Below are 11439 nucleotides of genomic sequence, written 5' to 3' on the forward strand. Positions count from 1 at the left end.
CCTTGGGCATTTGCTGTCTGAATTCCTAGGGTATAAGTGACGAAGCTGGGCAGCTGTCAGTGGCCACATGTCCTGCCATAAATTTCTAGAGACCTAGGGAGGTGGTTTGGAGAGAGAAGAGGAGAGGAGAGGACAGGAGAGGAGAAGGAGAGAAAGCTATTGTACAGAATGGAAAAGAAACCAGTGTGAAGCTCAGGTTGTTTTAAACTGAGTTTCAGGCCAGACTACTTCCAGCAATTTCTTCACCAGGCTAGGTTTCCTCCTTGAGGTTCCCCATTAGGATGCTCGTTAGCATGTGGACTTGGGTCAGCCAAACTGAGTTTGGATTGAGACACACTTACTAGCTGTGTGACCTCGGGAAAGTTATTTAAACCCTAGAGCCTTAGTTCCTTCATCTGTATAAGGCGACAGACGATCCTTACCTTGTAAGATCTTTTTAAAGCTTAAATAAGACACTGTGTATAAAGTGCTTACTCCAGGCTTTGTACACATCAGACACTTACTAAATGGCGCACCTATTAGAATCTCATCGACTTGTGGACTTGGAGAATGCTAGAGCAGAAAAGATTCCTTCTTAGGAACCATCTGGCCCAGCGATCCTCATAAGACCCTTTGGAGTCTTAAGAGCTTTGTAAAGGGACTGGGGTGTGAGGGACAGGAAACTCAGGGGTAAAGGGGTCTCAGTACCTCAACTCCTACTTCAAACAGAATGCCTCTATTTTTATCTGTCATATTTTGGGCTTCCTACTTAAAAAAAAATGATATAAGGAAAGAGTCTGCAAAAAGAAAAAAAATATGCTAGTGCAACTTCTTAATTCTGTAAGTGAGGAAACTGAGGCAGTGAGTCAAGCCCTTTGCTTCATTGCCCATCTCGTCAGATGATTCTGGTGAATATACAAACTCCTCATTAATATCAACAAGCCTGAGGGGTGTTTGCATCCAGTCATTGGGTCACCTTCACAGATAATTTCCTCAGCTACAAGGCTATAGCCCAGAGTGGCTCCGATCTGCCTTGTCTATTCTGAGCCACCAGAGTCTGGCTGTAAGTTACAGATGGAGTCACCAATTGGATCAATCATCTAAAACTATGAAGACAAAGTATAGACAATAGAAAAAAAATGAGAATGATTCAATCCATCCTGTGGAATAAAAACTCTATACTGTTCCTGCAAGTTAATCTCAGCGTAATTAAAAACAAGGAACTTGGAAGAATGTAAAGCAGGCTTTGAAATTAACTTCTGTTTCTTATTGGAAATTGGTAAAATCCTTAGTCATGTACCATTAAGGGAGTTGTCTCTGCTGTGGTCCAGTCTCGATGTCTCTTTATCATTCACGTCTGCTCATATAATTCATATCCAACCCCAGACTGGCATGACGTTTTCACTTTCTTCAATCAAGCTTTTAGTCATAATTAGAGTGAAATTTTAGTCTCTGCATCTGCAATTGCTCAAAGATTGTACTGTAAATCAACTGATTTCTAAGAAAGCCTCAATTCTGAAAAAATGCCTGTTGCCAGTTAGGAAATAATCATGATTAAGATGACATGAATAGGCAGTGTTTATAGAGCACAGCAGCGCTTTATCCAGATTACAGACGGACAGGAAGGGACCCACTCCCAACACACGTACTGCAAGGTTAGACCAAGTTCCTGATTTAATTAGCCAAGGATGCAAACCTAATCAGAAAGGAGGTAGCCACACAGGATAGGAGCAGAGGCAGCATATCTCAGCGTAGCTTTCTTTGCTCCCTCAAAATCTAACAGGAGCCCACAGCTGCCTGAGTCACTGTCCACACAAAAAGGACAAATGGTCCTTTATGCCATGCCACTGTCCTTTAATATTCAGGGTTTACATCATTTTCTGGAAGCACTTATATAACAACCTATTTGCCTCTTGAACCAACTCAGTGTCTACCAGATCTCATCTTTCCCCGAGCAGCAAGCAGTGTCAGAGCCTGGATGCTCCAGAATGGGATCTACGGTTCTGAGTTTCCAGGGTTTGGGGAAAGCTCATTTTCCAGTGAGTGTTCACCAGGTACTCCCACTCTGTGATGCTCTTTCATGCACTATCTCTTCGAATCCCCCAGAGCTATTGCAGGTTCACAGTCATTATCCAAAACCCTTGGGCTCATGTAAGTTTTTGAATTCAGAAATTTCAGATTTCAGACAGGCTATATGGTGCATATACCATATATTTAATTTGTACCATCCCCAGTGGGACCTGAGGCAGCACCCCATAAATAATCACTTTATCCATATAAAGAATATGAATTGGCTTGCCACAGTTCAGTCAGAAATTGATGCAAATTACTTTGTGCCAAATGTATGAAAAGTCATTTGATCCTAAGAACATTTTGGATGTTGCAATGCAGATTAGGGTTTGTTGACCTATATTACTGTCTTCCTCTTGCAATTGAGGCTTATAGAGTTTAAGGAACTTGTCCAAGGTCACAACTAGTAAGTGATGGGGTGAAAATTCAAACATATGTCTGTCTATATTCCAAGCTTCCATCTTTAATAACAGTACCATAACACAACCTTGGCTGTCTTTCAATTTGAGAGAACTTTCCATTTTCTGACTCTTTCTAACAGGGTCTGGACTGGGGAGAGGAGAATGAAGCACTCATCTTGGGTGTAAAATGTAAGGGAGTGTCTAAAAACTCAGTAATCAAGATAAATAGTTTTAAAATGCAGCATATTAACAATTAAAATTAATGCAAAAAAACCCTCTGATGAACAAAATATAAAAAATTTAAATCAAGATGTGATCAGTGTTATCCCAATACGGCTCCGTCAGGCCTCCTCTCTAATTAGTGTCTGAGTACTGCTCTGCTCTTCTCTGTTTTCACTGCAATAGGAGGAGGATGATGTCCCGTTCCTTTTGACAAGAAGGTTGACTCCAGAATGAGGCCCGGGAGAAGCAGTTCTCCAGTGAACAAAATTCATGAACAACACACTGCTTCCTGCTTACCAAGATTAAAAATCCCTTCTGGCCACAGAAACCCAGACATTATTGTTGAACTGTTCCATCCCAGCCTCAATTACACAAAGAGAAGGGACATCATTTTTCATAGATATTTCAACAGAGTTAAGGGATTGGATGGAAAATGTTTAAGTTGGTCTACTTTCAAGTTCACGATTATATCAGTCAAGACCCATAGGAAACAGAACCCACCCCAATGAAGAAAGTTTAATGAAGGAATGACTTCCTAGGTCAGAGAATAGGAAAGGTGCTAGACACCGAGAGACAAGCAACAGAAGCCAGTAGTGCCCCCGGGTCTAAAGGGAAACAGGGAGAAAATGGTGTTCCTGGAGTCAGAAGGAGCTTGAGCAGTGAGGAAGGGGGCTGCCAGGCAAGACCTGTAGTTGCGGAGGGGCGCCATCCCAAAGCAGAAATTTTCCCAAGCTCTCACTCCCCCACCCACTCCAGTCTCCTCTGAGGAGGGCCTCCTATTGGCTGGACTGATGGGGAGCAGCTGGACTGGAGCTTGGCTGGTGCAGCGGTATGGATCAGTCTCCTGCAGCACAGAGAAAGGCATCAAAGAGTGGAGAGAGGATCTGGGGCAGGAAGAAACTGGTAAGAAAACACACAAGGAGTTTTGTTCATTGATTTTCACAAGCTCAGATACCTATCAAGATACTCCTGTCTGTTTAGTGACACAGCTAAAAGAGCTATTGCAGGAGAGATCCCAAAATAGTTACCACTTGATGTTATCACTCTCACTTAAAATTAGAATAAATACTTATATGCAAAATTGTTATTGATTACACAGTATTATTCCCACTGTACAAAAGAGATACTGATTTCATTCTCCTTTTTTTTAATCATAAGAAGAAAATTTAAATTGCATACAGAAGAGAGGTGTTTATGCTAATATGAGTCCCTGGCAATATGACTTAGATTTTTTTATTCTGCCATTCAAAACAGTAAGTGAAAGACTAGAAAAGAAGGCATTAAAGATTTTAAACACTAAATAATCCTTCTGAATCAGCATTCAAAGACAACGGAAGGACTCACTGGGGATTTAAGTAAAGTAGCTATTTTTGTACATAATTTTAAGAGCATGATTAAGGAGTGATGGTCATATATTTGGTATGACTCATGGCCACTTACATGGACACATTCTCTAAATATATGAGGAGTCTAAGCTGGGATAACAATAGATTCATTTTCCATACACATGGCTATGCTGGGATATTATTTACTCTAGGATTCCAATGAGTAAGGAGGAGGTGGAGAATGAGAGCAAGTCTACCTGCCCCTGAAGACGACCAAGGAGAGAGATTCTACCATGGCAACAGAACTCTTAGTTCTGATGTCTTTTCACACCTTCAAGTTTTCATGCCATAATTTAAGACCAAATTTCTTGGTTGGTATCTGCTAATGCTCTTTCAGCTGCTGCTGGGCTCAGTTCCTCTGGGGTCATGTGGATCTTAGTAAACTCCCTTTTGGTAGAGTTGGATGAAGTACTTGAAGACAATATAAGTCATTGCATAGAAAACGCTGTTAAAATTTTTTCCTACAAATTATATCAGATAAGCAATGTACCTTTTTTTTTTTTAGAGGGGAGGATTGTCCCTGAGCTAACGTCTGTGCTGATCTTCCTCTGTTTTGTATGTGGGATGCTGCCACAGCATGGCTTGATGAGCAGTGTGTAGGTCCGTGCCAGGGATCAAACTGTGAACCATAGGCTTCCAAAGCGGTGCACGTGAAATTAACCACTACGCCACTGGGCTGGCCTCGCAATGTACATAATTTTACAAGTGGTTTTCAGGCTGTCTATCTTATTGGTAGGGTTTAGTTTCATGCTGAAAGCATTATTTCCTCCTTTGCATGGATACTTAATCTTATTTTAAATATTCAGTTTCTTTTTCTGCTTCAGCTTTTGTCTTTCCACTTTAATAGAATTAAACATTTGCTTTTTTCCTTTTTTTCCTTCAGAGATTCACAAAGAAAGAGATGCCAAGGCAAAATTTCAATACCAAGGCCAAAACCAATTTATAGGGAGATGCTTATGCATTAATTTATGTATAGCCAATGTTTATTGTTTGTTCTATACATAGCATTAGTTTATGTGCTGAGAATTTAAAGATAAATAAGGCTTAGCCCTTATTTTCAGAAATATCAAGTCTAATGAGGGTAACAGACGTGTAGAGATGATTTCATCTAATGTGTTAAGGATAATAACAGAAGTATAAATACATTTTCCTGAATGTAGGCATTCTGAGCCAATATTCACAAACAGTTGATAAAATAAACTCAAATACTTGTTGTTTTTTCCCTAGAATGTTTCCCAAAGCCTTTATTTCTAAGACTACATTTTTTTTTTACCTGCTCTCCCAGTTGTGTAGTGTGGTGTAGTAGGACGAATCTCTATATTAGAGACATTCACGCTGACGACAGAATGGTGTGTCATTTGTATGGCATAAAGATGGACACTCTTGATTGCAACATACACTTGAAAGATGAAACCGTGCAACACGGCTACTTTGGAATTTAGCTCAGAGGTGATGTAGCCAAATGCTCAGCCTTGAAAGTCTAAGAGTCGTGGGTTTGAATTTTGGTTCTGTCATTTACTAGCTATGACACTGTGCAGGTTATATGAACCTGCCTTTGAAGGTAGCCCTTTCAATTTTTAAAATAGGGATGAAATACCCATATAACAGCATGGTAGCGGTGATCAAATAATACAGTATGCATAAAACAGCAGAATGCCTGTCATCTAAGCATTCGATAAATGGTTATTATTATTTATTGACTCCAAAAATTTATTTGCACCATACATTTCTTCCTTCTAAAATTTCCTCTTAGGGGAGCACAAGGATCATCATTGCCAACTAAATAGAGTTTATAAAATTATAAACCCAATATACACCCGAATACAATTACAGAATCATGAATTTTTTATAGTGAAATTGACCACACCCATTGCAAAGATAAAAATGCTGAGATTTAGATGGCTTACGTGACTTGCCCAAGTCTCTCAGAACCCAGGTCTGCCCATTGCATATACTGCCTTGTACCTCGGAATACAATCATCCTCCTTGCTCACCCCACCTTGGCTCTCCTTGTAGTTTCCATCTGCAGTATAAATATCCTTCCTCTCATGCACATTTCTGATTCATACTCCTTTGACAGTGAAGCTGAGCTGTTCTATCATTGATGAAGTGTGAATGAGATGCTGTTATTAATACAAACAGGAGCACCCTCTGGGTATCATGCATTTATCAGATCAAGCATCAAAATATGAAACTACGAAAACAACTAATGAAAACAAAATGAATATTGTTAGCTAAATTAATGCTGTCATCTTCCCCAAGTGTATCTTCAAAATGAAATGGTCCAAAGGCAAAAATAGAACAAGCTGGGAACACTTAGTTCCATAGTGTAGAGGATTTGAAACATAGACTTATTTTCCAATGTGTTAAATTGCTCAAGTGTCAGTGGTGAATGATTACTAGTATGTGAAGACCCCAGAAAACTCCAGTGTTCCCCTTCTCTGTCTCTCTAATAAAATTACAGCATAAAACAACAACATGAATCTGTATTTTGGAGCTTGACTCAGAGATACCCTTTCTGCCTCCTGCTCTGGGAGTTTTAAAGCCACTGCCACTGTCCCCTTTCAGTGCCAAAATATTTGTTTTAGCTGCCTTCTCAATTGTGGTTCAGCTGGAGCAGGAACACCAAATCAAGAAAGCATGTTGCTGCGCAAGTTTACTTGTTGAAACTAATAATGCTCTTGAGAGTAGTGAAGTTAGTCTCTGTACCTATTAAGCTCATTTTCTCCCCTTTCGAAGTCAGTGCCATCCTCTTAGTGCTTTGTCCATTTGTGGTCAAAGCTTATGTAAAGAAACACTCTAGAGTTTCTGTCGGGTCCAGGCTTGCTCATTCATCTTGAGATTTGCTTTGGTTTGAGGACAGAGGTGATTTCAGTACTGTTGGTTCAAGGGAGTTGTATCATCAAAAAGTGGATGAGAAAGGGCTGTTGATGATTCCTTTCTGTTCTCTACTGTCCAACATGTCTCAGTGAGAATGGGATTCCACTAGACGAACTCTGGGTGAGAATAGGTAGTGTGATTCCACTTTCAAGAAAGATCAATGTATTTTGTTACTGAAGCTGATAAGGCAGCTTCTCCTGTAAATGCTGCCTACAATCCACATGTAGAGAATTCTGGCCAATGAGATTAGACCAGATGCCGGAAAAATGCACGCTGACAAGCTTACCAGCTGAATCATTCTGACTGTCACTCAGGTCATAATGATATTTTGCTTGAGATTCAGGATTGCAGAGCATAGATTCTATAAAAAGCAAGCTTTGTTTGAGGAACTGATCTGAAGATGTGACAATGTTAGTGGCTTTTACTTCTTCCAATCCCAAACGTTGTTTCACACTTTATTTGCTTTGCACTGAGAATTTAGAGGTAAACGAGATATGGTCTCTGGCATCTGGATGGTCACAGTCTAGTGGGAAAGCTATGGACAGGTGTTACCCAATAATACGAGAGGTCTGTAAGGTCAGAGGGAAAGAGAAAGCTCTTCCCTAGTGAAGGTTGCGGTGGGAGAGTGGGGCAGGGGTGAGATTCCTCAGAGGGGGTAAGACAGTGATCGACACCTGAACCAATCTTTGAAGAATAAAGAATTCTCTGAACAAGGTGGAATAGTGTTAGAAACAGAAAGCATAATGTATGCAATGGATGCTATGGATGGAAGCGTCAAAAAATGGCTGTTTTGAGGGCTTTTTGAAAAGTTTGATTAGTCATTTTGCTTCCTGGTGTTCATTTTACCTGGAAGAAAATAAACTAGTAGCACATGAAGAATAAAAACATAAAGCAAAGCAAAACATATGTTCCTTTAGTCTGTAGGGCCTAAATATGTGTCATCATAAAATCGGTACGTTCAGGCCACACGAGCTATGACTGAGACACTTTCTGAAACTGTTGCAATATTGCAGCCATGTCCTTGACTATTACCGTTCAGTCACGATTGGAGGTTAGAATTGAGAAAGAGATTTTTATATTCTGATAAAAGGATAGAAGCTCATGCCCTTTCACAACTGCACCATCTTTGCAAATACTATTCCATTATTATTATTTCTTAGACGACTTGATGCTGGGTCAAATTGGGTATGAAATTTCATGCTGAAACTCCTGAATGTGATTCTCAATTTGACATCTGAAATGCCTCAGAAGTTTCTAGTCAGTAAGCCTGCATAATTTCATGTTACAGAAATTAAAGGAACGGCCATTCGTACAAAGGACGTTTCTAATTTGTAGAAAAAGAGTTCTCTGCTGGGTCAGTAGAGTACAGGAAATATCAGTTCTGGGTAATTTCTCTGATAAGATATAGATACTCAGGCTTAGAAAGTTTTACCAAGAAACTCCCTGTAAATTCAAAGATGTAGAGTGGGGGTTATGTACAAATAAGTTCTCTGAAAGTTCCCCATTCAGAGACCCTTAAAATGGAGTCTAGAAATGAGACCTTTCAACTACTCACATAATTTGGCATTAGATGTCCTGCTCATTAACAGGGAAGCTTAAGAACTGCTTGGCTAACAGGAGAGATGTTGCGGTGTTGGTGAACACATCCATAAACAGCACGAGTGTATGGATATTGGGTGTGGTATATCGTTAACTGATAAAGATAACTTTCGTGACATTTTTCAAAAAGACTTTTTCCCAAAATCATTGAAAGAACTACGTGTTCTACAGCAATTTAGCACTTATTGAACATTTTTATTTTGTTCCTATATGTTAGGTGCTTCATTAGCATTCAACAATGCAAAAAATTGTTCTGGGAGGAGGCAATCAGTGCACAGTTGCTATGGCCAGAAGCTGTGTTGTTTTGTACACAACTAAGCTTCCCTCTGTCATTATAAATGAGCTATGAAAAAACTTTTTGGGGAAAAATCAACCCCACAGAATCTAAACACTTTATCTGTGATTCTGGTCCATTCTTCTCTTCTCTTCTTTCTCACAACCCAGATATCTGCACCCCAGCAAGTGTGAGAGTAGTAGGACATAAGTCAGAGAACTGTTGGGGGCAGAAGGTGGGGACAGATCATGTAGAACCTTGTAGGCCATGTTGGGATTTTGGTCATGACTTTGAATGACATGGAAAACCATTAGAGAGTTTGAAGCAGAGAAAAGAACAGTATGATTTATCTTTTAAAAGGATCGGGCTCACTACCTTACAGTAAGACTAAACCATAAGACATGAGGATTAAAAGAAAGACCCCATATAGAAGGCTATCGCAATAATTCAGGCAAGGAATGATAGAAGCTTAAACTAGATTGGCAGCAATAGATGTAGAGAAAAGTTCTCAGGTTCCGGAAATATTTTGAAGGTAGAAAGAATAGGATTTGCTGATGGATTGAATGTGGGATGTGAGAGAAAGAACTCAAAGGCAAAACCACTGATTTGGGGCAAAAAATTTGGAAGGATGGAGTTGCTGTTAACTGAGATGGAGAAGATGTCAGGAAAAGCAGGTTTTGATGGTGAAGTTCAGCCATTTGTTTTGGCCATGTGAAGTTTGCGACGTCTAATATATATCTAGGTGGAGATGAGAAGTAGGCAAATGCAAATAGGTGTGTGTTTCGAGAGGGCTGAGCTGGCCATTTAAATGTGCAAGTTGACAGCACAGAGTAGGTATTTAGAGCCGTGGCACTAAAGGAGATCACCAAAGAATTAAATACTGGAGCCTTCCAGTATTTAGAAGTTGTGGAGATGAGATCCTAACAGACACATTGATATACACAGCTGAAGTCAATGTTCATAATTACGTCAACTGACATCAAGTCAAAGAAATCAAAGACAGTAGAAAAGAAATAGGATGAGTTGAACTGTAAAGTGAAATAATTTTTGGTTACATGGCTAGACGATCTAACCTAGAGAATCCGCTTCACATCTGGACCAAATGATGACTTTGCAAAAAGCATGATGCTTTTTTTAAAAATGCTTAAATTTGGCACAGTGAGTCATAATTAGAAACTTGTTAAGTTCAGTCAATGCTTATTATTTCAGTAAGAAAATGGGTAAGCCTGACTTACTGCTGTTGCTGCAAACTAGAGATCATCAAGAAAAACAAGGAAAGTATGTACTTAACTGTGTTTCTGGCTTTGTCTTTATAATTTGCTTGTTCACAAAATTTTGTTGAGGGCTTTTGCCTAAAATAAGCTCACATGAATATAACCTGCGATTATGGGTTATTCCTTGACTCTTTTGGTTTCACTCATATTTCTTCCACCCCATACCCAAGAATCTGTTATGGTAACTCTACCGGAAGTGTTGATCTTAGAAGAAGCCCCTGACTTACCTCTTCAAAAAAATCAAAGCCCTTTATTAACTGCATAGGGTCCTAAGTTGACCTTTACCTCATACTGATGAAGAGGAAGGCAGCTAGTAATGAGAAAGTCAATTGAATCTAAACTATTAATAACTTCTAACATATTTTCTGCTCATAAAGAGTGTGTTTTGACAGGTCAGTTGTGTTTTTATTCCAGAAGGCAGTTGCCATATTGTCTTGGTAACATGAAACTTTTCTAGGAGTAATTGGCCCTAATGATTTAATGTAAATTATACTGAGCTGCCTAAAAACTAATTCTAAAAAAATAATAATAATAAAAGCAGTATATTCTCCACCAGGAGACTTGGAATATATCTTAGAAGGCAACTGCTGTTCTTGAGAAGTGACTAAGTAGGAACTTTTGGATTCTGATTGTCTTCTTCTGAGAGTAGCTAGGGATCTCTTGAGTCCCTCACAAATCTCCCAGACCTGCAAAAATAAGAGTCCTGTAATCATTTATGAAAAGCACTCACCAAACACTGTTGTTCTTTCAATATCTGTTCATTAAACTCAGCTGAGGAAAGAATTTATGGGCAGCAATCTTAGGCACAATGTCACCGTTGCTTATCTTCGTTGGAAAAAGATCCATTTGAGAATGTGGTTCAGACACTACAGCTGGTCTCCATTGGAGTGCTCCAAAGTTACTTACCAGGTTTCTTCCCAAGCTCAGTGGTAGGGAGCAGTCAGTCCAGCTGACTTTCTTATAGGACATTTGTTTCTACAAACGTGCACAACAGTCTCTATCTAGATCGAGCTTAGCTTTGGCAAAAGAAACCAGATCTAATTTTGGTGCACCTGTTCTTCACTCATGTTAACCACAGAGAGGCTGGGGCTCACTGTTGAAATACTGTCATTTAACACTCTTGTTGATTTAGGGGGAATGTGAGTCCACATAGTTAATAGAAATAATAATGATAACCCCACCCAAATAAAACCCAACCTAGATTTTTCTCAAAGTTTATTTATTCATTTCCTGTTTTACTGCTACTCAACCCAAAAGTTGTGATAAGAGATTGAGATTAACTAATATGAGCTTTTAATTTATATCTGATTTGTCTGTCATATGATACATCTTAGATATTAACTATATTGTTATTG

This window comes from Equus quagga, chromosome 8, assembly GCF_021613505.1.
Source record: "Equus quagga isolate Etosha38 chromosome 8, UCLA_HA_Equagga_1.0, whole genome shotgun sequence".
NCBI classification, from domain to species: domain Eukaryota; kingdom Metazoa; phylum Chordata; class Mammalia; order Perissodactyla; family Equidae; genus Equus; species Equus quagga.